Source organism: Rhipicephalus microplus, unplaced genomic scaffold (assembly GCF_043290135.1).
Source record: "Rhipicephalus microplus isolate Deutch F79 unplaced genomic scaffold, USDA_Rmic scaffold_67, whole genome shotgun sequence".
Classification (NCBI taxonomy): domain Eukaryota; kingdom Metazoa; phylum Arthropoda; class Arachnida; order Ixodida; family Ixodidae; genus Rhipicephalus; species Rhipicephalus microplus.
Genome location: NW_027464640.1, coordinates 1,554,268 through 1,579,959, shown reverse-complemented (window position 1 = coordinate 1,579,959; position 25,692 = coordinate 1,554,268). Strand labels below are relative to the sequence as shown.

At 45.2% G+C, this 25,692-nt stretch overlaps 1 pseudogene; it reads right to left on the bottom strand.

Annotated features, from left to right (window-relative positions):
* Nucleotides 1-1,903: 1,903 nt before the first annotated feature.
* The window catches only part of LOC142790053 (uncharacterized), a 157,246-nt pseudogene continuing 133,457 nt past the window's right edge, over nt 1,904-25,692 (bottom strand).

Below are 25,692 nucleotides of genomic sequence, written 5' to 3'. Positions count from 1 at the left end.
ACACTGTGCTGTCGGTCCCGAGCATCTGGTGCTATTTTCTCAATGGAACTATACTTAGCTCCTTACGCACATCGACGCAAAGAATAAGCTCTACGAAGAAATAAGAAAGCGAAAGAGCTTCCGCAAAGGATAACCGAGCAGTACAATCTCGGAGCGTTTACTATGTAGTTAACAAGCACATTCCTTTCCTGCCCCTTGACTAATGTATTGAACACATTATTTATGATTACTATTTATTTGCTGTTACTGCAATCACCATTTGGGGATTTCAGCAGGGTGGTACATATACTTAGTCGCTGACAAAAACATGACGGTAAAAGTGATGAATAAAAGTAAGCAGAGCTACAGTCAGAACTAAAACCACTTTGGTAGCTTCTGTAAGAGTCGAGTAAGATGTTTTTAGGTGTAGTTCACCCATCAGCTCCACCTATTTATCGGGCACTAGAAGTAATTGCGTAATCTACGTGAAACTGCGTGCGCATGATGCGTTCAAGTATACAAAAATATTTCAGGACATATTTTTGCACCATTGAAATAATTTAAATTGTATGAGTTCTGTCATGTTTTTTTTTCGATACGTTGTTGCAAAAATGTAGTTTTTCTAATAAAAACTTTGCTGGCAATGCGAAAATTACCTATGTCCAGTACACTCACACCAAGATGTAATTGGTGCACATCGTGCTCAATTTAGAAGGAAAAAAAGAAAACAAGAGGTGGCTTGACGTGACACTCTTCAAGCCCAGTCATAAAAATAAAACTGGGGCATGCTGGGAATATATCAACAGCATGAAGCATGAAGAGGATCAGCGAAGAGGATCAACTTTTTCTCGGGACAAAACAAACCCCGCTTGTGTTATATAAGACTAATAACCTAACAGGGCCAAAAGCAGCGCTCTATCCTAGAGAATAGCAGAATATGTGTACCTATTTGTTCAACAAATTAATCCCAGTGTCCAATATACTAAACCTGCTTCTCCTGTGAAAATCGTTCTACTAACATCTTTCTTAATTTTTTGCGTGCTTTTCAATAGCCTAGTAGCTAAAAAAACAAGATTAAAAACTTTGTTCTGCCTACAGAAAGTTTGGGTCGGAAAGTAATATGGCTTAGCCACAAATTAAGTATTGAACCTGATATTATGATTACAATAGATTACCTACGACGAGAAAAAAACTAAAGAATGTAATGCAGTTGGTCCTAGCTTCTTCGTATATAAATTATCTATGACTATATCAAAACTCTGAGGACTCGAATTCAACCAAGGCCAGAAAAAAAAGAAGTCCTCAGTCTGAAAAATTGTTCATGGCTGGTCCGGAACCTGTTCGCGTACTCTACACAGGCCGGCTCTTAAACGGCGTGAGTAAGAATGCACTGACAGCGGGTCGCTATTCTTTGGTTCCCGCAATGAGGGGCGGGCGAGAACAGGTTGGTGGTGGTGGTGGTAGTGGTTAGAAGATGAGAAAAGGCACCTAATTTCTGCAACCCGGTCGGGAGCACGGCGCAGTGCCTAAAGAACAGGTTGAAGAGTGAGGCCACTTAAGTAGGGAACTCGTCAGCACCGTGGTGGGAGGAGAAAAGAGGGAACGAGGGGGAGGGTTCAACTTCATGCGGCACGTGGTGGACGTTTAACGAACTAGCCCCTCGTGGGCCAGAATCCTGGCCTCGATGGCTTTGCTGTGCTTTTCCTTACTTTGCTTTTACACACCGTTATAAAGTGTTTGCTGTGCATAGCACTGCCACGCTAGGAGTTGCTTGGTACATATCCCCTTTCAGCGGCGCTCATCAGCCGGAACTCCAGTGAACGCCGCACACAGAACAATAATAATAAAACAAAAAGGCTTAAACAGCAGCTCCGCTGAGTATCGAGAGTACCGAGTCGAGACGGAAGTGAGAGCTTGGACTGACCGATGCATATGAATACGGGCTCCCCCGCGTACTGCTCCCTGGCAGTCGGGTGGAAGTAAGGGCACTGCTCCTCGACGCGGTGGCAGAACTCGCGGCACGGCTTCATCGGCGACGGTGCAGGAGGCGGCGGCGGCGGCTGGGCGAGGCTCCCTTCCGCCGCCGCCGCCGCCGTCGGCGGCGCCGCCGCGGCTGCTTGTGCTGGCAACCCGCCGTCGGCGGTCTTCCGGCGACCGGCATCGGCCGCCGTGGGACCGAACACGGGCACCAGCATGGCGCAAGTCCATTCGCGGTACACCACCTGCAGAAAAGAACACAACTGTTGGGGACACCGCGTAGGACAGGAGCCCGTTAGGCATGGAAATGTGAAGGGCTTTTTATGTAAGTAAACGAGATGGTCAGAGGCTTTTGCAGGTAACTCTGCGAGTCAGTACTAGAGAAAGAAAAACGTTTTTTGATCTCGAATTTCTTGTATGTTTGAGTAGTACAATTTTAATCAAGCAATATAAAAGATAAGCACGCAGTACAACTCAATACATATCTAACTAGCATCCTATAAACAGACTCCTTATCGAAGAGCTCTGGTACGACTTCTTCAATTACTGTAAGTGTGACTCCAGAACAACAACGAAGCCTAGCGTTACTGCTCGTAGCACTTGCAAGCTGTAGCTCAATGCTGGCTGATTTTTGGTTGATATCGTCAACTGTCAGCAAACATTTACTGATGTTGGCTGTGCATTATCGCAACAGCGACGTAATACACCATAATGTGTCCACTATACTACGCCCTTCACACACATTTCAATGTCTCATATCACGACAGTCCCACTTAAAATATGGTCAACATTTTTTTTTGCGGGTCGGCTCTCTCCTTCAAGATAATAGGCAACTCACGTCTGCGTCATTTTTACTGTGTGTATCATCTACCAGAGGTTGGTGAAGGAGGAGGCTTTCGACACGCTATACGTAAGCTAAGTGAAATACTAGCGCTTCATATCAGCTTACCGCTTATGGTGTTGCTAGTATCTATGTTGCTGTTGGTATCGCTACGCAACCGCAAACAAGTGCTAATATAAACAAGTGCAAACGCGGCTGCCTAATGTATGTGCGTGCGTGGATTTGTACATATATTGAGCGCCCACTTCATAACGTCACGCTCGACAAAAAAACTAAAACACGTTCACCTTGCATCCGCATGCTTCGCATAACATCGATTCCCAAGTTGCGGGGATCTACCGAATTTTCTTTTTTTTCCTTTTTTCATTTTCTAGTTTTTTGATGCATTTCTTTCCATATATTGCTATTTGTTCTCTATTTTCTCTCTATTCATTTTTGCTTTCTCTCTGTTCCTATTTCTCGTTTGCTCATTTTCTTTTCAATTTTTATGCGTGGTTGTACTTAAAGTGCTTCGCACTTATTTTCATCGTCAAAGCGCTCTAAGAAGAAGAGGAATAAGGCTTCTTCTTAGCAGGAGCGCGCTCTCGATGTGCTGCATCTACACGTGCCATGGTTTAGCCTGCGTTACACTAAGCGACGGCAACAGCATACGATCATAGCACACGACCGCTTCACATAGCACTACAGTCACATAGCACTACAGGCCGCTTAAAATGGTTACACGAGTACCATCTATGCTGTAAATCACAAAATTGGGGGAGCCTTAAATCTTCGCCTTTAAGAGTTGAACGCGATAGCGGTATTCTGTTCCTACAGTGCGGACTTGAGACACTTAGTGTTTGAAACCTTTTCGAACTTGCTATATGCACCAACTACGTCGCCTTAAGGGTGCAGTATAGCGTGCGTCTTTCGTAGTGGGTGACCGCCTTTAAACTATGAAGTCCTGATAATTCCATGATCTGACGCCCGATGGCAAGTTACGCTTGTCCCACGCATTATTACGGCAGTATGTCATGTTGCACTGTGAAACATGCACACAGGGCGCGTGTGTTTGTAAAGCATGGAAGTTACTTTCACTGCATTTCCAAGCAGGGGAAGTTATTTTCACTTCCACAAGCAGGGGCATGGCTGTGTGGCCGAACACCCACTTGCCACGCAAACGAACCGGTTTCGATTGCCACTCAGAACCGTATATATTTATTAGTTATCTTGTTTGCATCTTTCTTGATTTTTTTTTTGGTCATGCAAAGATGATTTTTCGCTCACAATCGCCGACGCCAGAAGTACTGCGGAACAAGCTCCTTTTACGCTATCGCGTTAATACACAGCGTCCAGTCACATACAAGGAGTGAAAGGAGCAAACCGAAGTCATTGGGAGGCAGAATCAGTGAAGCGACACATAGCGCGGGAACATCATAACAACACCTAACGTGGCATGGTGGCAGGTCAAATCGTAAGCATGAAATCAGCCTAAAATGGTATTTCGTGCTTCTTGTTTCATAGGGGGCACATTCCATTCGACGGAATATCTGCTGCTGTACAGGCGCACTAATAGAATTAGACGTTGCAATAATGAAAAAGTTAATTTAAAAATAGTCCGTTATGAAACTAGAGAAAGCTGAAATAGACGGCATAAGTTCGTTTGAAAAAAAAAACGCTAGGTTGGCCGTTTTGTTGATAGAGCGATGACATACTTGTATGGAGATATATACTGAAAATTTTTTTTATATGTAGGGCTTAAAGCCCCAAAACTTTCATACGATTATGAGAGACGCCACAGCAGAAGGCTCCGGAAATGTTGACCACCTGTGCTTCTTTAACGTGCACACAAATCTGAGCTCACAGACCTACAGCATTTTCGACTCCATCGAAAATGCAGCCGCTGCAGCCGAAATTCGATCACGTGACCTGCGCGTCAGCAGCCGAGTACCTTAGCCACTAAACCACCGCGGCGGGGCTACTGAAGTTTTTTTTTTGCGTGCATATTATTAAACAATATATTTTTGTTCACGAAAAACGAATGTGCACTTACACACTGTCGGTCAGCATGCAAGGTGTGTTGTTAGTACCCGGCGCGCATATAACGTCCCCAAATGTATTCACAAATTACATCCGCCGTGACAGTCATTGACCCAGTATTCAATTCGCGCCAATTCTGCGAAAGGCACTCGCGAAAGCACTTTTCAAAAAAAGGAGCGTCATGAGACTGGCAGATAAATAGATGGGGGGAGGGCGAGAAATTTGTTTCTAATGGGACAAGTCAGCTTTCTCGTAAGGCCCGTGAAGCTCTCGTATGAAGCTGGACCGGCTTGGTCCAGCTTCGCTGCTACGGCACCTATATAGTTTAATGCAGCCAACTCAAGTTTGGACTTTCGTGATCCTAAGTACTGTTCACATTTATCGCATCACACACGCAAATCATGCGATCTTCAAGGCGGGCGCAACTCCTGCGCGTTATAACGTCGTCATGCGCTGTAGTTAAAAAGAAAGTTCAAGGGATTTCAGAATTCAATCAAACTTCGCGTTTAGGAAGGACCGACATTATTTTTGACGATGTCATAATTGTTTTCGCGGTTGTACCAGCAGGATATTTAGAACAGGCGCAATAAAAGCTTGTCTTGCCACCCCCCATGAGTGCGCTGAAAGTGTGTGCGCGGAAACATACGTCATCTTCGTTTCTTCTGGCCCTGGAGCAAGTGTTCTTTCTTATCTTCAACCAAGACCTCCGTAACTAACTCATGGCGTGCCGTTGCCGGAACTAATCGAAGAGGCCACGTTTCAGCAGTACTGCTGTTGCAGATGACGCGTCATATCGAGAATGACGTCACCGTGTAAGCCCGGCGGCCACAGCCACTGTTTTTTCACCAAAAAGTTCTATTGGCGTCCGCTTTTCACAACTCTCACATCGCTTTTCTAATTGAGCAGGGATCAATCTGTCCTTACACGCTCCTAAGTCATGTTTTTAGAAACGTGCTTCAGTTTCCCTTTAAAGGATGGTGCTCCACCGCAAGCAGCGTCTCGCCGGCGTGCGCTGGCGCGCACGTGTCGTTGTCGCGTGTAGGGCGGAGTTGAGAGCGAGAAGAGTGAGTGAGAGGGCCGTCGAGGGCGCCTCAATGGGGCACCACGTGACTGGAACGCGCCATCGATCCCGACGCCAACCCGCCTCTTCGCTCTCCCTTTCCTCTCATTTCTCCATCGCTTCTTCTTTCTCTGCCTTTCAGCCACCTTTTTCCTTCCTCCGTGCTTTCAGCAGTGCTACGAGGTCGACGCAGCTCGAGGCTGCCGCTCGGTGGCGCGGACGCGCTTGGCTCACGAGAGGGCGCAGCGACCGCGGGGTTTCCCGGCCAATTCTCCCATCTCCCCCTTTCTTCCACCCTCCCTATATGGCGGCGAGCTTTGCTTATCGCTACCGGATGTGTTCACACCTGCCTGGCCTGCGGCACGCATGTATTCCGCGGGTCGCTCTTCATCGCCAGCGTGCCGAAGGTGCGGTGATGACGAAACGCTGCAGCATATTGTTTGCTCCTGCCCTGACCTGGCCACTGAGCGTTGCGCACTGGTAAGCCGCTATCGTCTGCTTGGACTACCTGCCGAAACAATGGAAGACATACTTTTTCCCGCGCGCTCGAAGACGAAAGCCCTTCGAGCCTTCCTCGAGTTCTGTGCTTGCGCGGACCTCGCCGCCTTATAGACGGACTCTTTTCACTCGCACTACTGACTGTACTGACAAGACGTTCTCTTGCCATGACATTCACTTTTTCTTTCCTTCCTCTCTTCTTCCTATCATCTTTACTTCCCCTTCCCCGATCCCTAAAGGCGCTGAGCCGTGCCCCCGCGACGGGAGGCAGAAAATAGCGTCCTTTTTGTCTCTTCCTCTTTCATTAATCTCTCTCTTCACACCTGCCTTTCAGTGCGCCCGCGCTTGTTAAGTGATTCGGGGGTCCTCCCCTCCTCATAGAGTACGGTCAGGTGGTCCCGCTGACGACAGCCTCTCCCAGCTGATGCGATCTCGTTTCTCCCCGGGGCAAAGTCATGACTGCCTGAAAACGCGATAGCCCTATTTTGAGGAGAATGGTGGGACAGCTTGGGTGTGCTTTGATGACTCGTCAGGATCGCATTGGAGAGCGTGGTAGACATAAAAACGAGCAGCGATGATATCTAACGGGAGCTCGGCTTGCTACAACTATCGTCGTTTCGCTTAGCGTCAGCTGCTCCCATTGTATATCGCGATCTTTTGCGCCGAAAAACGCCAGACAAGCCCCCCTCAAACAGCCTAGCACCTCGCGGCGTGACCCTTACGCTATATATATATATATATATATATATATATATATATATATATATATATATATATATATATATATATATATATATATATATATATATATATATATATATATAAATATATATATATATATATATATATATATATATATATATATATGTGTGTGTGTGTGTGTGTGTGTGTAAATGACATCTAACAGATAGTATTGCCAAGGAATGTATAGGGGAAGTTATTAGAACCAATAGGATGTAAATAAGAAGAAAGAAAAGTGGGTGAAAAAATAACCAGCCGTGAGCAGGAATCAAACCTACGACCTTCGAATAACGCGTTCGATACTCTAACCACCGTAATAAGTTCACGTGCTACGTGACGCCAAACATGCGCATAAAAGAGTGTTTCACACTCGTCGCTTGGCTTATAGATGGCGCTTACTGACACTCCTACTTCTAAATTCACATATAGACCCCAAAAAAGTGGATGGAGGGAAGGCTGCTGTGATAGCTCTGTGGTTAGAGTATTGAACGCGTTATTCGAAGGTCGTAGGTTTGATTCCTGCTCACGGCTGGTTGTTTTTTCACCCACTTTTCTTTCTTCTTATTTACATTCTATTGGTTTTAATAACTTCCCCTATACATTCCTTGGCTATACTGTCTGTTAGATCTCATTAATATTGTGTCAAAACACGCAAAAACGAGCCCTTAGGTATACACTTCTTCCCCTTATATATATATATATATATATATATATATATATATATATATATATATATATATATATATATATATATATATATATATATATATATATATATATATATATATATATATACCAGCTTAGTATTTTGGCTAGTTAATTGCTGTCATCATCAAGAATCCGTATGTACAAATGACCCAGAAGATAACAAACATTCTGTGACTGCGCATGTGTACGACAATGTTTCTTACGCTAACAATGCCAGCAATCAGTGACAACGCTGAGCAAACTGTTTTTAATCGCACAAATAAACTGCAAAAGAAGGTAGCGCTTGAGGTCTGACGGCCGAGATCAGCGTAGCCCCTAATGGATAAAGCTGTGCAACAGTAAATTGATTCCAACGAAATAGTTCAACACGCATGATCACAATATGCGTTCGAGAGCGCAAGTCGTCAGTCTCCTCGCCAAATGACCGCTTCGGGAATTCGAGTCAGGCTGCACTCCTGACTGTTCCCTGTACGACAATCAGTATGGAACTCAATTATTTCCAAACTATCACATGCAAGCTCTTGCTGAGATTTTCGTTTTATTTTGTGTACGTAACTAAAAGGAAACACGCTTCCTTCTTTGAGCGATATGATGACGTACGGGCATTATCAGGCGGCAGGTGCGCGAAGAGAAGTCGCAATGTTTGCAGTCAGCGTTGCCTCACAAAGCTTCAATCGCGTCCTATGCTCTGCGTTCCCGCAACGGTGTCCTGTCAGTGGCAGTGCGACAAGCCGTTTGCGATGAAAAGCAAACACACCTCTCTTTGATCCCGCGCTAAGCAGACCACAAGAGGAAAGCATTTCCTCTAAATCCATTTGTGTCTTGTTAATTAAACAATTAAAAGAATAATTGAATAAAAAATGAATAAAAAAAACACCATTGCTACAATGCCCTCGCTACGATTCCAGCAGTTTACTTACGAACGTAAATAAGGGTTGGCAAATTATAGAATTAGTAAACATTTTTTTTCTGTGGAGAGCTCTCGAAAACGCGATGTGCGGGCGTACAGTTTGAGGCCATGTAAGTGATATGCGGGTTAAGTCCTAATATATGCATGATAATAACAGCCAAATAGAGTTTTCAGTTCAACTGCTCAAAACAAACTGCTTCAGAGGTAATCACGCCTTGATTCTGCAGGGTCGCGCAAGCATGCTGTCTGAAATGACAGCTTCTTGGGCTCGTACATCTTGAAATTTATGCTCGCTTGTTAGATTACTGTAACTAATATTTCAATTAAATAATAACTTAATCAATAAATCGTTCAAGAAGCAGAGAACCTTATTGTCGCTGGGAAAAAGAACATCTACGGTGAAAAAAGGGCCCCAGACAATATGTCAGCACAAATACACGGGAACACAAAGCAAACAGAGTTCGCCGCTGTGGAGCAGTGGTTATGGTTCTCGGGTTCTGAACCAAAAATTGTGACTTCGATGACGGCCGTGGTAGTCACATTTTGATACAGGCGTAATGTCAAATGCCCGTGTGCTGTGCACCTCAAAGAACACCGAATGGTCGCAATGTATGGAGCTCTCGGCTACGGTGTCTGCCATAAACATATAATTGCTTTGGGACGTCGTAAAACCCCACATGTTATTATTATTATTATTATTATTATTATTATTATTATTATTATTATTATTATTATTATTATTATTATTATTATTATTATTATTATTATTATTATTATTATTATTATTATTATTATTATTATTATTATTATTAAGGCGAATAGGGGCAGAACAGGCTGACAACTGAAACCTTGATGACACAATTAGGCAGACAAAGGGAGAAAGCATGATGGTTAACCAGAAAGACATTCCCATGGCTACCCTACACTCTGGGTTTAGGGAAGGGGACAAGAAAGATGAGAAGGAGGCCGAATGCCTGCCTACTTCTTTGGGAGGAGGAACGAAGTAGAGAAAATGAAAATAGGAAGAAAAAAATGGAATAGACTGAAAAACAAACAAATCATGAAGGAACAGATAGAAATAGGTAGGAAACAAAAAAAAATCTACAGCAGATTCGCAGAATGATGATGATGAGTGGGGTGAAGCATCCGTCCATCTGTCTGTCTGTCCGCTCCTATCACACTAGGACACGCATCGGACGGACAAACGCTTCGCCCGACTCATAATCATTCACTCCCTGGATGTGTTGGGAATTTCTTATTATACGAAAACCACTAACGCCATCCAATGATATTACCAAGGACATATACACAAAATGCCATCTAGTGACCTATTCCTGAAACTAACTAGAAGTGGTTACCACAACATACAACTACGAGGGAACGACCCACACTCTAAGAAGCTTCGTCCCTAAAGAATGTCTATAAACGGGAGACCATAAACGGGAGACCAAGTCAGTTTTGTTCGCGAAAGCTTTTTGTGTTTCGACGAACCTGGTCACGCTGAAAAGGACACCTTCTCGGAAACGGGCACACCATTAGGCGTGGCACATTTCAGACCAGTTGGCTTGTGTTTCTAAAACAGTACGTCAGGCTGAACTCGTATTGAACGAGGGAACCTCTAAGGTGTTCAAGGGCTTCACAGGAGCCACAAGAAGTACACGATAAACCGTCAGCACATTCCTGACAGTAGGAGCGTTCGCGCATCAATGCAGAGCCAACCCTTTACACACGAGTTTCCGAGTCAGTAATGATTGGCTCTCTGTAACACTGAGGAGTTAGTTGTGCAACGTGAACATCCACCTAATAATTATTTATGGAACAAATAGTGCGCTTATCAACTAGCATTGTTTTCACAGTCATTCACATGGAAGTTCATGTAAGTATGCTCACCTCCCAAAGTCACAGACCTTTCCGGAAACGGCGCGAAATTGTAATATTAAATTTTAAAGCATTTCATGTCAGAGCACTAGGAGAGAGAGAAATAGGCGAAACGGAGAGAGAGAGAGATAAAGATGCAAGGAAAGGCAGGGAGGTTAACCAGACGCACATCCGGTTTGCTACCCTGCACTGGGGAAGGGATAAAGGGGAGAAAAGAGGTTGCAGAAAGATGAGAAGGTACACACAATCACGTGCTCACTCGGGGAGCACACACAGTCTACAGGCGGTCGCTCAGGTTTGTTGACTTGAGGTAAAGTAGCAGTGCTTTAGTTGCTTTCTGCGCAACTGAGGCAGATGCCCAAGGTCCTAGTATCTTCTGCACACAAAATGGTCCGGGGTCAAGTCGATTCAAAACCATCCGGAGCTGGCATCGCTGTGTGTCGTAGCAAGCGCAGCTGCACAGGACGTGTTCGATGGTCTCTTCATCTCCGCAGTAGTCGCATGTAGGAGTGTCTGCCATACCAATGCGAAAGGAGTACACCTTTGTAAATGCAACACCCAACCAAAGGCGGCATAACAGTGTCGCATCGGAGCGGGAAAGTTGTGATGGTAGCTTTAGCTTGAGCGAAGGATCCAGTTCATAAAATTGACACCTTTGGAAGCTGGTAGACGACCAGAACGTACGTGTGAGATCTCGAGCCAGCAGGTAAAGTTGTCTTGCTGCATCATTCCTTGATAGAGGAATCGGGACTACACGGGTTTCTTCATGGGAGGCGAAACGGAAAGGGCAGAGAAGCTGAAAGGGCAGAGAAGCTGAAAGGGCAGAGAAGCTAATATAGTTAAAAAACTGGTACAGGGTGGGGAAGTAGGGATCAGAAAAAGGGCAGAAAAAGATAAAAAACAATCAAACAAACAAACAAACAAAAAGGATGTCAGAGCATTAAATTTGCCGTCGTTTCTAACACGGTGGAAATATGAGTCTCGTATTCGATCGCCTCCTGCTAAGACTTCTATAGTACTTGGCGCGGAGCGTGGATATTTGAACTAACGCGTATGACAATTGGTTGTGCGCTTGCACAGTTGTTCGATCTCAACCAGCCTTCAGCGGGCGGTACACCCACGACAGTGTCTGATATCGGAGACCAAGGCTTCAGTGCGTCTACCGAAATGCGCGCTTTGAATGACCTTAAGGGGGGAAAAATAAACGACCAGATCCCATTTCAACGTGCCACCAACTTGTTTTTAACAAAGTTGGGCTCAATGAAAATTGATTCATTATCATCATCACCACACCACCATCATCGTCATCACGTTAAGTGAGACGGCCCCTTTGCTTTAACTAATGAAAGTAACCACTAGTGAAAAGTAATTACTTCAGATAGATGACACTGCGTCCATATCGAGATGTTCTTTGTCATTGTTAAGGCGGAAAGAAACATTGCTTCTGCTGCACTGTTTACAGCTGGAAGGCGCAAGTGCGGACTCTTGTCTAGTCCTTAGCGTATCGAAAAGACCGATATTCTAACGTGTGATGCTGCTTCTTGGGCATGCTGATCGGGACTGATTGATCCATTCAATAGATGTTGGCCTCATCAAATGAACTTTGCTATTTATTTTCTTGTCGCGCTCTAAGTGCGACTGTGTCTGGCTCAACAAAAGATTGCCATATAGTCTCTTGCTGGTAGAGCTAGTTTTTTTACATATATTATTTTCATCGCACTGTATATTTGTCCGCTTTCTTGTTTCTATACTGTATAATTAACTCAACTTTACGTATGTTTTTATATAGAGGCAATGAGAACCGTTGTACCGACTAGCATATCGCTGGGTTTCATTTACTTCCCTGTTTCACTAAAAAAAAAAGAGTTGCGGATGTTTTTCAAACTTTATCGGCAGTAGATATAGCGCGAGAACAGAACGACGACAAAGGCACAACAAAGAGACAAGCGCTATTCTTTTGTCGTTGTTCTGTTCTCGCGCTATATCTGCCGTCATGTCATACCAACTAGCCCAAACCGCCACACTTCTAAGTTATCGGCAGACAGAAAGATACTTGCTGCTCTTGTACAAGCACTTGATATGTCAAGTACATCTTTGCGCTTTCAAGAAGCGTCATGGAACCATTTCGCAGTGACACTTATGGAATGTCATCTATACAGAATGCATCGTAGCGCCGCTGATAAAGCTTCCCAGCTTGCGTGTCAAATGTAACGCCGACACTAACGCACGCAGCTTGGGCGTGACCAGAGAGTCTTACAAAATAGAACATCAGCTAGCGTAAAAATGTCCACAGACTTGGAGAAATAACACAAGACCACGTCAGACTTGAACGAAACCTAATATCATTCAACATGCAAGCACATATTTATGAAAAAAAGTTTAAATTTGCTCAATACAACTAGCTTAACTCTCCGCCTTAATTGAGAGTCTTACAGCCGAATAACAGGGAGTTTTTAGCAGCATCATTTGTGGGATAACTTTTAAGGAGTAAACTTGCAGATATTGGCGTGACAAGTAGGTATTCAGTTCTGTTTATGTTTTATTCGCAGTTATAAAAGCGCGGGGACAACTAATACGTACCTGTCTGAGTTCAACTACGTTTCTGAAAACAACGTCTTTTCAATACTCTTACGTCCACTTTATTTATTGTGGTAGGATGCCAGTGACTTCAATTCCAATGGTAATTTGTGACCTAACTCAACTATGGTAGTTATTCCCTTGCTACTAGTACTGGCTGACCTTGACTGCCCATAGACTGACATTGGCTATTTTCTGACGGTGTTGGAGAAATGTAAGTTACTCTAAAGGAATTTGTTTTTGAGTTATTTGGTGTCTGACCTTGCCCAGCATGTCGATAGTGGCAAGAATCTTGACACACACACACACACACACACACACACACACACACACACACACACACACACACACACACACACACACACACACACACACACACACACACACACACACACACACACACACACACACACACACACACACACACACACACACACACACACACACACACACACACACACACACACACACACACACACACACACACACACACACACACACACACACACACACACACACACACACACACACACACACACACACACACACACACACACACACACACACACACACACACACACACACACACACACACACACACACACACACACACACACACACACACACACACACACACACACACACACACACACACACACACACACACACACACACACACACACACACACACACACACACACACACACACACACACACACACACACACACACACACACACACGCACAAAAAAAAACGGGGACAGAGAAGAGAAACAGAATCGCTATGTAGGACACATGTTGTGGCTAATGTGTACTATTAATGCCTATGGTTGTGTCTACCATGTACTACTCTTTACTATGTCGGATCTCTGCTGTTACAAAAAATTTGTCTTCATCAATCGCACTCCCACGATTGAGTTGTCGGCATGTCAAGCTCTCGGTCTTGTTTTGATAAAAAAAAGTTCAGAAAGTACTGCTCTATTGTCAGTATCCTTCGTGCCAGTTCAACAAACGGACAAGTGAAAGCAGCAACGCGGACATGCCGTCCACTATGCTAAATCGGATTAAAGCAACACAGTAGGGCCACAACGAAATTCGAAGCAAGAAAGCCGAAATCTTTGAGCGCGTTCCAAGGGAAGACGACAGCGGAACAAGAGCTGCGTCACTCGAACCAAACAAGAAAAGACGTGAGACATAGGCGGCTGCCTGGTGACGCATAAAGAGGAGGCGCGGTCCTCGACATGCAAATGTATACCGCTACCAGAGGTGCTGTCTGTGTTCGGACGAAGGCACCCGCGCGGCATCGGTTTGCTGTGAGTTCGGCACTTCCTCTCGAGGTGCGCTACATGGCGCAAACCAACCAGAGGGAGGCCATTATTTATGCAATTTGCTCTTAAAGCTCGCACATTTTGCAAACAGGACACGTGGCTATCAACTGTAGTTTTGTACGACACGCCGGAATCCTCGATTGGAAGTGTGATGCGAGCCGAAGACTTCTGGGATGGAACTGGAACGCACAACGAACGAACAAACGAATGAACGGATGGATGGATGGATGGATGGGCAGATGGATGGATAGGCGGATGGAAGGAATTGAATGAGTGAATGAAATGAATGACTGAATGTTTCATTTGACTACATGCACTTGTCACAGTTCGAGTATTGAAGTATACAAACTCAAGTTCATAACATTCTTATACAAGCAATATATAGCTACCAAAAAAAGAAATAAAGGTAAAACAATCCAAAAGAGAATTCTTTTGACGAGCGCTCTGTATTATCAGCGTATTGAGAGAAGCGTGAGTGATTGCACAATACGTAATTCTTAAAGCCCCTAACACAACTTTATGACAATGCAATATGCCGCTGCATTGACACAAATTTGTGCATTTAAGTAAATACTTGCATTTAGGTAAATGCAATTTGGGGAATATATTGCTTCATTCGCTTAAGTACAGCTACAGTATTTGGGAACTTGTGGAATGTATATGACAGACTGTGAGAATTTACATCGCGTTGCATTGCATTAGTGCGGGTGTTCTCTACACTTGTGCCCTCCGCGGCGGTCTAGTGGCTAAGGTACTCGGCTGCTGACCCGCAGGTCGCGGGATCGAATTCCGGCCACAGCGGCTGCAATTACGATAGAGGCTAAAATGCACTAGGCCCGTCTGCTCTGAATGGGGTGCATGTTAAAGAACCCCAGGTGGTCGAAGTTTCCGGAGCCCTCCACTACGGCGTCTCTCATAATCATATGATGGTCTTGGTATACATTAAGCTCTACATATCAATCAATCTCTTCACTCTTTTTGACATCCTCTTTCAAGTCAAGTCAAGATCCACACCCTGGCTACGGCACTGAAGGTTCACTACCACATTAATAATAATTTTTGTCACGTTGGGAAGCACCCATTACACCAATATTCGTCATTCTTCGGAGAAACGAGGTACTCGTTGCGCATTGGCAAGTGCACTTTGTTGATGCGGTTTTCTTGACTTTCCTCTATTCTTTCCCTTTCTTTCCTCCTATCTTTTTTTCTTTCTTCTGTCTCTTCCCTCCTCGCGAAAGAGTGAGCATGCGTGGTGCCCCTCCAGGTGGCAGTTTCCGGCTTGCTCTCTCCATCTTCCCTCTGTGTCCTTGCGTATCTGTGCGTGGAAACCAAATCAATAATAAATGGCTGATGACTATGAAAGGTTATGACTGAGCCCTTTGTAATTGGTTCGGCACATTCAAAGACCCACTTGCGACACAATTCACATTGTTGTGACACCAGTTGTCATTTTATTTATTTCTTTTACTACGCTATACTACATATGTTAACGGTGTTCCTTCTCCGACATGACCCCTATATAGAGTCATTTTGTGAAGCAGTTTCAAGCATCAGCATGCCTCCGTGGTAAAATACTGGGCTGCCACGCACACGACCCAAGTTCGATCCCCGTTTCATACCGGGTAGCTTTGTCTAATTCATTTTTTTGTATATTATTTCTCATGATAGTGGTTTCGAACACAGACGGAAGCGATGGCGGCGGACAACTGTGGGGCCAAAAACGGCCCATGTCGTGATGTGATAACAGCATTCACTGTAAAGCATCAGCAAAGTGAGCGTTGGCGAAGGTTGTGTTCTTTTACGGACACGTTGTGGGATCATCGCTGGTTCGCGATAGAAATAAATATAGCGCTGTGCGCACTGTGCAACAGTGTACTCGCAGTTGGCATTCTAATGTAGTTTAAAACACCAAATGTTACGCGCACCGAAGTTTGCTTTCTTTTTTTTTTTTGGAATGGTTAAGGCATACACCGAGGAGAGCAAGCAGGTTAATGATTTAGATGGCGATACACGCGGAGCCCGATTACGCTGCTGCGTTTTGCTCTTAAAGAAGAAGCTTAAGCGTCTTCCAAGTGTTTGCTTTGGTGACTTAGTTTTGATATATTTCCGGCGTCATAAAGATTATGTATTGGTTTTAATACATAGGTTTACAGATTGCGTTTCTTAAAACAGAGAGGTTTTGCGAAATGACCTTCAGTACGGATCTAACTTCGTTATCTTCATTATTTGTCATTGAGAGATGCCAATGCACTGCTGTAGTGTACATCACCAGGTTTAGGCGCTGCTCTTAACTGTGATTTTTATCTTTACCATGTTGGTTGTTACATGACATTTAACGCAACAGATACCAATCAGGTAGTTTACGCAAGAACGTCGTTCATCCTCAGTTTACTCGTCAGCTACCCTCGAAACTGCTCGTGTGTTAACCTTCTTCCTTCTACAGCAATGTCTTACAGAAATGCACACTTTACAAAATAGTTTCAAGTCGAGTATGCGTATACATAAAAATGGCATATCCTGTTTTGCCTAAATTAATAAGCAATAAATAAATATGGTCCTTCCAAATTTTCACTGCTTCGATCACACGCCCTAGTTTAATGCAGACATTTAATTTCCTCAGTGTTCATCCTCAGTTTACCCGTCAGCTATCCTCACAACTGCTCGTGTGTTAGCCTTCTTCCTTCTACAGTAGTGCCTTACAGAAATGCACGCTTTACAAACAATTTCAAGTCGAGCATGCGTATGCATGACAATGGGATATTCTCTTTTGCCCAAATGAATAAATATTAAATAAATATGGTCCTTAGATGTCTTCACTGGTGCAAGCATGCAGCCTAGTTTAATGCAAACACTTCATTTCCTGACTTACATTCGTGAAAAAAAAGGCGCTTTCGGTCATTTCGGAGTCTCAGTGCCATCGTGTGGTCGCCACTATCCACTCGTATTTCCGGCTATCGTTGCATATTCCTTTCCGTCACGGTGTGTACAAATTCACACGCCAGCTTCAATGGCACGTCACGCAATGCACGTTTCATCAAATGGCTTGAAGCTTAGAGCGCACACTCGGGCAGGCGTCCTGAGTGGACAACTGGCAATCTTTAACCTTAATTATGCTGCGTATTGCTGCAGAGGATCACTTTGATGCATACACTACAATGTTCGACGATTGTTCGACCTGATGCGTTCCAGGATTAACGTAAAAAAACGTTTTTCTTTACTCGAAACAATTACAACAAAAACAAACTTTGCATGCATTTCGGCCTGATAGTTTTTTTTTTTGTGCAATCACTGAAGCTGACTGGTGGCAGAATAATTATATAGTTAATTACACACTCACCAATTTCAATTACTAAAGCTCACAGAGAACTACGCTTCGCTTAATTTTTTTTTACTTGGAATGTAATACTGAGTGCCTTGGAATTATGCCACGCGTATTTCAAGCGTTTCTGACAACCCATCATAATTCGCGACTGAAGGGGATTATTCTTGTCTATAGATGACGAAACCTTAGATACCACATCAAACTCGAAAAGTTAACGTCGGTGTTTATGATGTTGTCGTCAGAACTGGTGATGCGAAAAATATAGCTATGATGCGGAGACGTCACCGTATCACTACAATGGTAAGAGGTGATGGGCCGATCATGGAAGCGCAGTAAAAACACGTCAGTCGCAGAAAGTTTGCAATGCCTCTGATATCGGAGGCAGTGCACAATCACGTTATTTGCTGGAATCTTTCGGAGGGGGGCGATAAAGAATGAATACATTCAATGAGGAGAATAAAAAGAACAAGATTGCTTTCGCCTTCCGGTCATCTTTAGCGAGTGCATATGGGACCCACTGAGTTTTTTTATCATTTGTTTTTATTTTAGTTTTGTGGTTTGCTTCAAGCGAGGCCATTCAAAAGGCTCGTCTTGTTGAGGAGTTACTGATGCACCTACGCACAACAAGTGAGTGCGCGTCAATCACGACAGTATGATTGATTTGTCTAGACAAGGGGGACATGTCTTCGAGTGCTATAAATGTAATATACTTTTTACTGGCTGCTCAAAGGGATAAAGAAATAGCCACACCCTCAGGCTCTCATTTTTATTTTGCAGATTATCTTTTTCATAGCCCTTTTTTAAACATGAAAGTGATGTTACTACACAATTAATCCGTAAAAATATCTGGCGAAATATTCATTTACGTGTTGGCATGTTCTTTATGAATGAACGAGACAAATGTTTTTGTTCACAACTCTTTCTTAAGCTTAAAGGAGTTCGTGCACGAAAACTTTCAGTTTTATTGCTTCAAATGACGGACCAAAGCCTCAACAGCTGATAAAATCGATTAGTCAGCGTGAGTGCACCAAAATATTATTTTCTTTAAAGGTAAATAGGTTACTACTAATATTTGGCGTTATGACACCGTATAAGCTCTTTGTTGGGTGGTCGCGCGACATGTCGTGACGTTTCCAAGACCACGACGCTTCGTGGGTCCGTTCGTGGCGCACAAGATGCCACCTTGTGTGTTTTGGTACCGGACGTCACTATACCGGCGCGTGTAGTCTCTGCAACGGGTGCTGTGGCTTGAGGTCACGCTTGTGTCGTTGTCACAAGGTGCGCCATGTGAAATGGAGACCACGTCCTCGATCTTGGCAGTCGACCACCCAGCCGCTAAGTTACTGCTGGGAGTGCAACTCCATTTCAAAAATTTGGCTCTTGATTATTAAGCCGAAAGCCTTAATAATCGAGAGCCTTGGATACTTCATCGAACGAGCAACCTGACTATCAGCGTCTCACAGTGTCGTGTCTGAGACAAACACGAGCGGTAAAAAATAAACTCTGAAAGATTTTGCGTGGTCACCGCCAAAAAAATTTTCGATCGACCACACAGGGCTACCTCAGGAGCCGCCCTTTATTGGTTCATTAGGATGACTAATATTGATGAAAATCACTACTATTGAGGATGTTTATTGCCAAACGCGAGATCTGCAACGTTATAGTACCACTCAGATAAAAATATCCCTTGTTAATTCAGTATCTTTATATGAAACAATAGCGACAAATGATTTCGTTTCGACAGCCTTCGTGCATTCTGTGAATTTACAACGTTATCAAGGCAGTTGATTTGACGGCATGAAGTATTAATAATGTAGACACTTTTTTTACTTTCACTATATTCTGGCAAAATTTAACAAAATATGAGTACATGCTTATGCCAAGAGACGCTAAAAAATACTGCCCTCGAGAACAGCTTCTACTGCAAAATCGTCTACGTTAAGTGTGCGCACAATGCTTAGATTCCACCCATGAGTTGTACTAAACTGTGCGCTGTATCCATCGCACCTTTGGGGAAAATAAACTAGAAACTATTTAATAGGAGACTTCATTTTCAAGTAGGAAAGAAGCGCAAACTTAAGGGCTCATTTTCTTTGTTGGGCGCAATAATTATCAGAAATAACAGAAAATGATGCCAAGGTGAGTATAGGGGATGGTATCAGCAGTAGTAGTAGTTTAAAAGCGAAGAAAAAAAAAGTGGACGAATAGATAACTTGCCGCCAGCAGGGGACGAACCTGCGACCTTCGAATAATGCATCCAGTGCTCCAGCAACTGAGCTACGGCGGCGGTAATGCCTACGTCCACTTTATAGGATATATCTGTGCATTTAAACGCGCGAGTGTTAGAATCAGCGCCGCCAGTAGCCATTACAGAATCGTGGAACTCTTTTTTTAGGGGCGAAGCTCCTTAAGACGCGGGCTGAGCGTCCCGTCGTAATCGTATGTAGCCACCTCTCATTAGTTCTTGAACCGGTCATAGAGGGCGGTACTTGTACATATAACGAAATGCATGTTACGCTGAAGAAATGCCAAAAGTTACGACACTAGAGGACGTTACTTGTAGTATGATAAATGATAAAAATCACAGCATATTCATGGACTGAATGATGATGAATGAGTGTGGCGAAGCATTCATTAGTCCATCGGCGTTTCCGTCCATCCATTCATTCTTGCTTCCGTTCATCCATCCGTGCGTTCATCCATACGTCTGTCCATCTATCTGTCCGTGCGTCTGTACTCTCGTACGTCCACCCGTCCGTCCCTGCGTTCATCCATGCGTCCATCTGTTCGTCCGTCCACGCATTCACCCGTTCATCCGTCCGTCCTCTCGTGCATCTATCCGTGCATCGGTCCCTGCGTCCATTCATCCATCCATCCGTACTGCATCTGCCCATGTGTTCGTCCTTGCGTCCGTCCGTCCGTCTGTCCGTCTGTGCGTCCGTCTATGCTTCCGTTTATGCATCCGTACATCCGTCTGTCCGTTCAGCCGTCCGCCCGCTTCGCCCCACTCGTCATCATTCCCCTCGTAGATATACTGTGATTTTTTTTTGCTTGTTGGCGTTTCACAGCACAATATGTTGTTACGGGCTGGACTCAGAGTAGGAAGCGTTGTTGACACGTTTTTATACGCTATTTCAAAACCTTTTAGAACCACTACGACGGGATTTGCAGCAGGGAGAACTACTTAGTTAAAAATGGTTCATTACTACCATCAAATTAACAGTTTCATGGCACACCTGCCTCAGAGCCAGGAAAGTATGATATTTGGAAACGCTAGCACTGTGTCGGCAAGCTCGTCGGAACGCCCATGACCTCTATGCACGAGCGAAAGTGAGGGAGAAAGAGCAGATGAAGAGCCCCATTGCAGTGATGGCAGTGCGGCAAATTTAAAGCTCTCACTATACGCGGCAGAGAGTGGGACCGGAGGAGCCCGACGGACTGTGGGGACGCTTCATCGATGGCCCCGTTTGGCGCGGCTCGATTTGCGAACTCTGGCCGGACGGCTCGGTTTCTGTGCCGGCTGCAGCAGCTGTGAGATGGCGGCACCGTGGAGGGGAAGGGGCGGCCGTCGGCGGCCCCCGCGTGGCCAAGAAGAGAGTAGCGGCTCCCCGTGGCCTGAATTAGATTAGTTTAAACGAACGGTTTCCGAGGAGAGCGAGGCAGAGAGCGATGGCCAAGCAGCGCGATGTCACTGCTCGTTCCGAGAGCGGCCGTGCGGAGAGGAGGCGGTGACGTGGTGTCCTCCCACCGAGCAAAGGCGGCGCCACTCACCCGCCTTTCCCGCGCGCCCTCTCCGCCCCGGTCGTGTAACAATGCCGGCGACGGGTAAAACAAACACAGAGGGAAATATAAGGCACGCCGAAAGGCAGAGAAGACGATGACGACGAGCGAAGGAGGGCAAGCAAGTGGAATCGCGCGGCGCAGGCGCAGCACTCGCTGCAGCACGGCGGCGTCGACGACGGGACGTGGGCTCTCCCAAGCCCCCCACTCCGGGTCGATAGGGAAGAGATCCCGGGATCCGGCTGCGCGAGAGAACGGCGGCAGTGGCACCGTGGGCCCGCTTCGGCATCGGCTGCTGCTGCTGCTACCATGGCGAGAGGAGAAATAGGGAACTTCGCTGAATGCTCCTTTTCCTCAATCTCGCCTCTTTCACCCTCTGTTCTCCCTTTATGCTCGCTGTTACGCCGTCTGGCAGGGACGCCTCTCTCTCTCTCTTCGTTTCATGGCATCTTCTTTCTGATACTCCCTTGTGCCTCTGTTCCATCTCCCCGCGTTTCTCTTTCCGTCGCAACTGAAGCCAAAGTTGTAGCCTATTAGTGCTGCAAACCGCTGTTCAACCATACCCCTTTTTCCGCGTTCGCTGGTCCCTACGAAGGAATTCTTGTTGGGTTTACTTCCCATCTAGTTTGTACGCTGAAATAGGTTGAGTTCACGGTCATCGTTCTCGTTACTTTAAATATTAGTGCTTTCACACCCCTCCTCCCCCTAATCCTTATCATCGAGCTCTCTCACACTCGCCGTACTTACGAAGGGCAGGCAGGCAGGAAGCAGAGGTGGTGAGAGAGCCATAACGTAAGGGGGTGAGTACAAGAAAAGTATAACCTCCTTGAGAAAGACCGCCACCTCCGCGACGCAGCAATCATCACCGTCAGCAGCATCGCTTGGTCGTGGTTGCTGCGCTGGGAAAGTCTCGTCTACCGCGACTAGCAGAGCCAGTCAGGAGCAGTGTCGTTGTCCTCGGCGGGTGCGCGCGCGCCCGACTACGCGGTCATCAATGGACAGTATAAGTACAGTGACGGAAATGCACACAGCTAAGCGGCGCTACGGCCATTGCACCATCAGCTCAGCTCCGGTTCATGTTGCCGGATGGTTTTGTGTGCTTGTTGGCTGCCCATGTCAGCCAGCGATGAAAAGAATTGGCAAAGGATGAAAATCATGTGCGCCTACATTCTTTTACAGCGTACCGTCTCATTCTACGCAACAATAATTTTTATCGTCCACCGAGAAATTGGCAGCAGTTTGTCCGCAGTTGCCGTAATTTATGTTCTTGCACATTTATACATGATAGACATATCGACCTGAATCCTTCCCCTGTCTATAACATCCCGAGAAAGTTTTGCATGACTCTTGAGCTTCAGCTCAAGAGCAGAATGCGTAAGCGTAGTCGGGCCCCATTCGAATCGCCGTCTCTATCGGTAGCCTGTCTTCGCCTCTCGGTGGGCACTTCATCCAAGCCTCTAAAAAGGAACGTCTCTACACGCAGCATTAGTCATTTCAAATGATCTTAGTATGTCTACTGCATGCAGAGTTGCGAAGAGCCTAATATGACACAATTCTTCTTTTTGTGAATCAGCAAACAATGGGTATACGTAAGGCAACAGGCGAACCTACACAGCGGCTCACTTTGTTGATGCTTTTGCTGCTGGTGATAATCAGATACGTCTAAACGCATCGTGGTGGGTGAGCCTTCGAACTCCTGCCGTCTTGCGAAAATCATCTGTCTCGACTCCTGGCGTGATTCTAAGCTTCTGCAAGGCCACATTACATGCGTTAAATGAACTCCTCGCATTAAACTACATTCGAAAAAAGCATTTCTTTTTTTTTCAAAAGTGTATCTCCTTAAGCAAAGGCGTGACTCGGTGCTGGCGCAACTGCTTGCCACGCAGAAATATGGCTTTAATTTCCACTCCACCATATTTCTTTATTTTTTTTATCTATCTGAAATTTTCGCTCCGGGACAATGCAGATTTTTCCCTCACAACCAATAGCGCCATCACATACACCAGAATTTCTGCAAAACGAACTCTTCAATGCTACCGCGTTAATGTACACTGTATGTATACGTCGTGCAGAAGCTTTTGTCAGTTTACGGCAGCGCCAAAACCGAATCTAGCAGGTCGTGGACGCAACAGTTGTCGCACACTAGGCACATTCACTGGACAAATCGGATTGCTTCTCCGATATCCCAAAATGCTCAAGTACACATGCTGCGTTTGTCGTGACGGCGTGCTAAAGTAGAAATGAGAAGAATGAACATTGATATACTTCATCTTGGTTAGAATGGGTCGATTGTGTTTTTTGTAATGTGATTTCCATCTCTTTATTGGCCGAAGTTGACCAAATCAACGTGAAAAATGAAAGCATCGTATACTGCCGTAGTGTTTATGCAGGGTGCTTACTGCTAAGTAAAAAAGCAAGAATGACCGGACTTGTTCTGTAGATTCGCCACAAAGTGTGTAAGTTGGACGTAAGGCTAACGTCGAGCTCGGAACCTGCCACACCAACATTGCCAGGCTTCGTCTTTAACACCAACTAAGGTTCGGTGCATCACTCTCACGATACGTTCAACTGGTCGCCTTTCAGACGTTTTTCGGAACTGTCGCGATGCACTACAATCTCAGCTGTACGAAATTAAAAATTCTTGGTACAGCGTTCGCCTAGGGCACTATAAGTGGTGAGCTTTAGCTCCCAGACATTCTTGTCTTTGAGCTGCGTCCACGGGGGTATAAAAGGATCCCGATCACAAGCCTCCTCGGTTTTCTCTGAGAATTGCTGAACGTTCGGCAAGCGTGGCAGTCTTTTTTTTTTCTAACCCCAATCATGGCCGCTGGCTTTGAGGAGCTGCGATACGACTCGAAGCGTGGACGAAATCATTATAACGTAACATCAGACAAGCATCTCCCACATGTAATTTGAATGTTTTTTGTTTTGTTTTTGTTCGTTAGTTCATTTTTGTTTGTTTGGTAACCTTAGCTTCTGGTATGATAAATGAAAGTGTCGTGGTGTACTCCATAGTTGGCGCAGCGTTTCTTCTGAAACAGGTGGGGTGCAAAGTAGCCCACAACGGCAACCTGCACACCTGGGCAGGTTGGCGTTGGTGGCTACTTTTCGCAACATAAGCTATAATTTCCTACACTGTCTGGCGACGAACTGTTCAGGTTGGTGCCGCGGATACTTTCTAGCTACCATGAACTGTTGTTTTGGCGCTTTTACTGACCATTTGTCCGTAATATTTAATGATAACCCAGCAAGCAAGTTTGAAGAGTAACCACAATTTGCAAGCTTTTACTTAGTATCGGAATGTGCCCGCATTTGCACTTTCACCCTAAGGGCCGTTCCACGCGCTTCCCGCACAGCCCCAACGCACGTGCTGGCACACCTGCCGCACTGAAGCAAAGGGTGAAAGAGCGTCGCCAATTGGCTTATTTGTACCCCGCTTGCGTGCGGCAGGGGTCCCGGCAAGTGCGTTGCGGCTGTGCGGGAAGCGCATGGAACGACCCCAATTCCATGCGCTTCCCGCACAGCCGCAACGCACGTGCCTGGACCCCTGCCGCACGCGAGCGGGGTACAAATAAGCCAACTGGTGACGCTCTTTCATCCTACGCTTGGGTGCGGCAGGTGTGCCGGCACGTGCGTTGCGGCTAGCGCATGAAACGGACGCTCTCCGTATTGCCTTATGGAAGTTTCATGAAAGTTTTATCTTTTAATTAAAAGAAATGTATGGATATGACAGGCGTTTATCTTGTCTTACTGATAGTGAAACATACTCAGAATATCACGAATTTATCAACGAGCAACATTTAGAAAAGCTAGAAGCGAGGACGTATCAAAAGAAAGAGACTAACTTGTGACTATAAGATTTCACTGGAACATTGTAAATAAATGAGAATGTCTACACAATGACTAAGAGGATGTTTAAGGCATCCATATGGGAAAATTCAAGACCGATCACATTAGGATACCAGAATAGCATGAGAAGAAAATTTAGCTATCAAGCGCAGTTTCAGAAGAAAGTAGGAAAAAAAAAGAAAAAAATTTGAAGAGGCCTTGTACACTACAGTATTCTGTTGTTATA